The sequence below is a fragment of the Mixophyes fleayi genome, chromosome 5 (assembly GCF_038048845.1).
Source record: "Mixophyes fleayi isolate aMixFle1 chromosome 5, aMixFle1.hap1, whole genome shotgun sequence".
In the NCBI taxonomy this organism is placed as follows: domain Eukaryota; kingdom Metazoa; phylum Chordata; class Amphibia; order Anura; family Limnodynastidae; genus Mixophyes; species Mixophyes fleayi.
Genome location: NC_134406.1, coordinates 97,541,431 through 97,547,430, shown reverse-complemented (window position 1 = coordinate 97,547,430; position 6,000 = coordinate 97,541,431).

The window sequence follows — 6,000 nt, the reverse complement described above, 5'->3', positions numbered from 1 at the left end:
GAGATGGTGAACCCAGTGAAAAACAAAGTATGTGGTCACACATATGAGAGAGAAGCAAATGAAAGGATGATAGAAAACAAACTTCAGCCCTTATAGCACATGTAGGTAACATTTGCACACACAGCGCTAGCTGAAAGGAAAAATGGGGCCCTCCCACCCACTTTTATAATGGATCTTAAAAAGAACATACACACTTTAACAAACCAACCCCTTCAGCGACAAGGAGTGCCACTTTTGTGGCTGAAGTGCTTGGCTTGTTTGGGCCCCCACAAAACAAGATAACAATGGGCTTCAGACAGTTAAGGTAACAGTACTGTCAATGAACTCTACAGTGGCAAGATGTTGTCATCATCTTCAGCCTCATCCTCACCCTCATCAGTGTGTACATAATCCTAAAACAATATTTATTGAACCTTGTAGGAAACCACCATTACAGAAGTCTATGTAACATAAATGTCAAAAACAAAAATGTAAAAAAAAAGCTTTTAGCTTTTTAAATAAAAAAACACATATTTAATAAAGGTGAAACATTACTGTAGAAAAACATAAAATTGCCAACATGTCATTTTACCCAAATATTAATAAGCATTCCATCATCTGCTAGCTCCCATCTCTCAGCTAGATCCCAGCCCCTGCAATCTACATTGTCATCATCCTCATCAATATGTACATCATCCTCACACAATACTATTTAATACCAGCTGGAATCCACCATTACAGAAGTCTGTATACTTTGATCTAAATACCAGTAAAGGCCTTCCTCGTGGAATTTGTAGCTCATTTTACGATAGAGCTGTCACGCTTTTTGGGCAATTCTTTTAAACCAGACCAAATGTCAAAATGTTCTGCTGAATCATCTGCATTGTGTCTCTTAGAAAAGCAAAGTTTTCCTAGCAGCAGTAGTCTGAGAAACTGAAGGCGGGGACACCAATGTGTCAGGTACCACTTCAGCTGTCAACTTGCTCACCAGGAGCGCATTGCATCTCTTGTGATCTGGGACAGTGGGAAATAAAGAGAAGACATAGCTCTTAAACCTAGGATCAAGCATAGTCGCCAAAATGTAATGATACGATTTCCAGAATTTGATAACTCTTCGATCCTGGCTAAACAATTAAATTACTTCATCTACAAGTCCGACATACTTAGCATAATTTATTTGCTTCATCTCCTCCTTTAATTTTCAAGATGCTTTTCCAAAAGTAGAATTAAGGGAATCACTTGGCTCAAGCTGAGGTGACTACTTTGACTTGTTTCAGCACCTTGCACAACGCGGAAAGTATTCTCCTCTGCGCTGGACTAAAATACATTCCCCCTTATTTCCCAATGCCATGGCTTGTGGAGTAAGTCTGGGTGGCTTTTCGCTGTTCTTCCATCCTCACAAGCATATAAAGCATGGAATTCCACCTTGTTACCACCTCCTGCTTCAGTTGGTGGCAGGGCAAAATAAATTGTTCTTACAGCTGTGGCAATTTCCTATTTGCTGTTGCAGAAAATCCAGAATTTTTTTGGGCCACGGACAGCATCTCCTGCGCGTCCCTGTCATTTCTCAAAAATCTCTGTAACACCAAGTAGATTGTGTGAACAAAACAGGGAATGTGATGAATTTCACCCAGCTTTAATGCTCTCACAATATTGGTGGCGTTATCATATATTACATATCCTGAGGAGAGTCCAAACGGAATAATCCATGTTGCAATGACATCCCTTAGTTTTTCAAACAGGTTGTCAGCGGTATGCCTTAGTAAAGCCATTGATACACAGAGTAGCCTCCATCAGAATAATCTGGCCTTGTTTTGTACATATTGCTGCTGTTCCTGCTGGTGAAGGCAAATCACCAACCCAGTGGGCTGTTACAGTCACATAATCTTTAGTTTGCCCAGTTCCACTTGTCCACATATCTGTGCTTAAGTGTACAGTGGGTAGAATGGCATTTTGTAGCCTAATAATTACATTTTCTGGAACCTTCTGGTAGAGGTGAGGAATTGTTTTTCTAGTAAAATGGTGTCGTGATTGAATTTGGTAATGGGGACACAGAACCTCATTTAACTGTATAAAACTAGCTGGATTAATTGTAGATATTGGACACAGATCTAATACTAGCATAGTCGCCATGGAATCTGTGTTCCGCTTTGCAACTGGGTGACAGCTTTCATACTTGCTTCCTCTTGCAAACGATTGCTTAACAGTCCATTGTTGTAAACTACTAGTAGTCTTCTTCTTGGTCTACTTCAGGGTTGAAGATCCACCCCCAGCAGCAACAGCGGGACTAATGCTCAAGAATTCTTCAGAGTAATCCTGGAGAGGGGAGAAGTCATCTAGCCTTAGCAACTTGGATGCAGGACTAACTCTGATCACTTGTGAGGATTTTGATAAAGAAGGTGTTGTCTGTGTTGCTTTACAAATGCTACAAATGGCTAGACAACTGTTGTAAGGATTGGGTAAAAATAATTCCACACATAAGAGGTGGACTTTTTGGTCTTATGCCTAGGCATGCCAATGGCCTTCTTCTAATCACTGCCAAGAACTGCTTCCATTGGTGCGGGACTTACACAAACAACATCATCCTCATAAACATCCCCATTAGCGCCGTTGTCAGCTACACAATTATCCCCCTCATCCTGTTGCAAATACAAAGTGGTATCATCCTACATTTGTGTATCATCGGCTACACTAAGAGGCATACCGATGACAGCCTGTTTGAAAAACTAAGGTATGTCATTGCAACATGGTTAATCCCGCTTGAATGCTCCTGAGGATATGTCATTTGTGATAACTCCCCATTACAGTGGGGAGAATTCCATCACATTCCCTGTTTTGCTCACACAATCAGCTTGGTGGTACCAAGCTGTTTACAAAAATGACAGTAATATGCAGGAGATGCTGTCTGTGTCCAAAAATAATTTGGGTCATTTTTGGCATTCTGCAACAGCATGTAGGAGATTGCAGCTGCTGCAAGAAGAATCAAATTTGAGGGGAAATGTACTTTAGTTCAGCACAGTGAAGAATACTTTCTGTGTTGTGCAAGGTGCTGAAACCACTCGAAGTAGTCACCTGTGAAGTGAGATTAGATACTGTTAGCTTGAGTGAAGTGATTCCCCTAATTAGACTTTTGAAAAAGCAGCACGATTCTTGAAGGAGGAGATGAAACTAAGCAATTCAACTAACTATGTAAGACTTGTAAATCAAGTACTTTATTCGCTTCGCCGGGATCCGAGAGTTATCAACATCTTGAAATCAGATCACTACATTTTGCCAACTGTGCATGATCCTAGGTTTAAGAGCTATGTCTTCTCTTTCTTTCCAGCTGACCCAGATCTCAAGAGATGCAATGAGCTCCTGGTCATCAAGCTGACAGTTCAAGTAGTACATGACATGATGTACTACCGCTTGTTCTTTGACAACTGCTGCTAGGACAAAATTTAGCTTTCCCAAGACACCCAGTGGGATGCAGATGAGTCAGCACAACATTTTGACATTTGGTCTGGTCAAAAAGAATTGCCCAAAAATTGTGACAGCTCTGTCATAAAATGAACTACGGATACCACGGGGAAGGCCATTACTGGCATTTACATGAAAGTACAGAGAGTTCTGTAATGGTGATTTCCAGCAGGGATGAATTAGTATTGTGTGTGGATGATGTACACACTGATGAGGGTGAGGATGATGACAGTGTAGATTGCAGGGGCTGGGATCTAGCTGAGAGAAGGGAGCTAGCTGATGCTGGTATGCATATTAATATTTTGGGTAGAATTGCATGTTGGCAATTTTATTTTCCTATATTAAACTTTCACTTTTATTAGAGAGGTATTATTTTCTTTAAAAAGGTACAAGCTTTTTTTTTACATTTTTCTTTCCCTTACTTAAAATCACTATGCACTGGAACACAGGATTTAGCACATGATGTAGAAGGATTAGTATCATCATGACTGAGACTAGAGAGTGACAAGAACATTATGACTGAAGACTGGAGAGTGACATGAACACTGCTACCTCTGTTTCTGTGTGAGACCAACGGACCTGAGACTGGAGAGTGACAGGATCAATGTTACTGAAGATTGGAGAGTGACAAGAACAATGTGACTGGAGGCAAGAGAGTGACAAGGACACTGCCACCCCTCCTGTTTCTGTATGCGCTATGGCAAAGTAGAATGTGAATGGAGACTTTTAAAAACACTGCCAGCCCTATTATTTGAATATCTGTTTCAGCACTAAATACTGACACATCTCCTATTTCTGGATGAGCTATGGCACAGTAGAATGTGACTGGAGACACTACCAGCCCTATTATTTATATTTCAGCAATGACAGTTATCAATGAAGCAATGGCACATAGACTGCAGACTGTCAAGAACACTGGCACTTCTCCTGTTTCTGTGTGAGCTATAATAACACAGTACAAGGTGACTGCAGATTTTGAAAAACACTGACAGTCTACTACTTCTATTTCAGCAATGACAATCATCAATGGAGCAATGGCACGAAGACTGCAGAATGGCAACTACACTGGGACCTCTGCTGTTTCTGTGTGAACTATAATAACACAGTACAATGTGACTGCAGATGTTGAAGAACACTGACAACCCTATTATTTCTATTTCAGCAATGACAATTAACAATAGAGCAATGGCACGTAGACTGTAGACTGGCAACAACACTGGGATCTCTCCTATTTCTGTGTGAGCCCTCCTCTTTCTGTTTTAGATATGATGCTGCCCAACTGCACTAGACACTGCCACTAACCGTGCTAGCTTTTCTGTGTCTCTCTGTGAAATTTTTCTGGATCTCCGTAGAGGGTGGTATTTATAGAATCCAAAATTCACGAGATCCTGCGCCGCAATGATGACGTTTTGCTTCGTTGTCACTTCCGAGGGCATGCAAAGGTACTGAACTGGCTCAGCTCAGTACTTGGATCGGCAAAGTTTGGGTGGGCTCGGTTCTCAGAAAACTGAGCACGTGCATCTCTAATATTCGCAAGTCACTAAAAAGCTAGGCTCTTACCAACTTTCCACTGTTGCGGAAAGGTGGTAAAATATGTTTACAATCTTAAATATTTTCATACTTTAATTTAAGAAATAAAAAATCAGAAAATTAAATGAAATTGTATATTTAAGATCTTTCTACAAATAGAAACAGAATTCAAATTTACAGTATATTAAAATTATAATACAGTAAATAGTTAATCAGTGTAGACAGGACTACTTATAAAAATATGCAGTCTAATTAGTCTCACTTAAGCTTAGCTATTAATTTTTGATGCAAATCAGGGTGTTATCATCTAGACAAAGTACTACTTTTCTTGAATATTTAAAAGGTGGTTTTTTTTCTGGGATTCACCTTTTTTCTTTCAGTTGATATACATATTAAAATGCTATCAAATAATTATCACTTCTAGAGATGAGCAAAATAATTGTGGTAAATGCAAAAATTCCCCATACGTGACCTGCAGTATAACATTACTAATAAATTGTGAATCGGTTTATAAATTTATAATTTCTGGTTCAAGCAAACAGTTCATTATTAAAAGATGTATAATATTATACACAATAATTTGCATATGCCTCAGTTGGAATTTTTTTTTTGCAAAAAGCAAAGATTCTAAACATCTGTCCTCTTAGCAGTTGTCATTTTCAAGCTGCAATACAAATGCAGTGCCTTATTGATTTTTTTCACAAATACATCTACTTGTCTGTGTGACACATTTTAAATTGATCCCACACATGTAGATCCTTTAAATTGCACCTCTAAAAGTTTTGCGGGTTTATGGGCACACAAGTAAATTTGGATGGTTGTAAGAGTGAAAACACCACTTCATAACTCCCTCTGTTAAATTCAACTTTTTTTCCTAAAGTACTGTTGGGATTAGCGACATCTATGAAATAATCATGGGAAAGGGTACACCTGGAAGGAGCAAAGGGCACCCAACTGAAAGTAGGCATTCTCTGAAATCTTTGATCAACTGGAAAAATCACATACTTTTGTAGAGGGAAATAGCAAAACAGG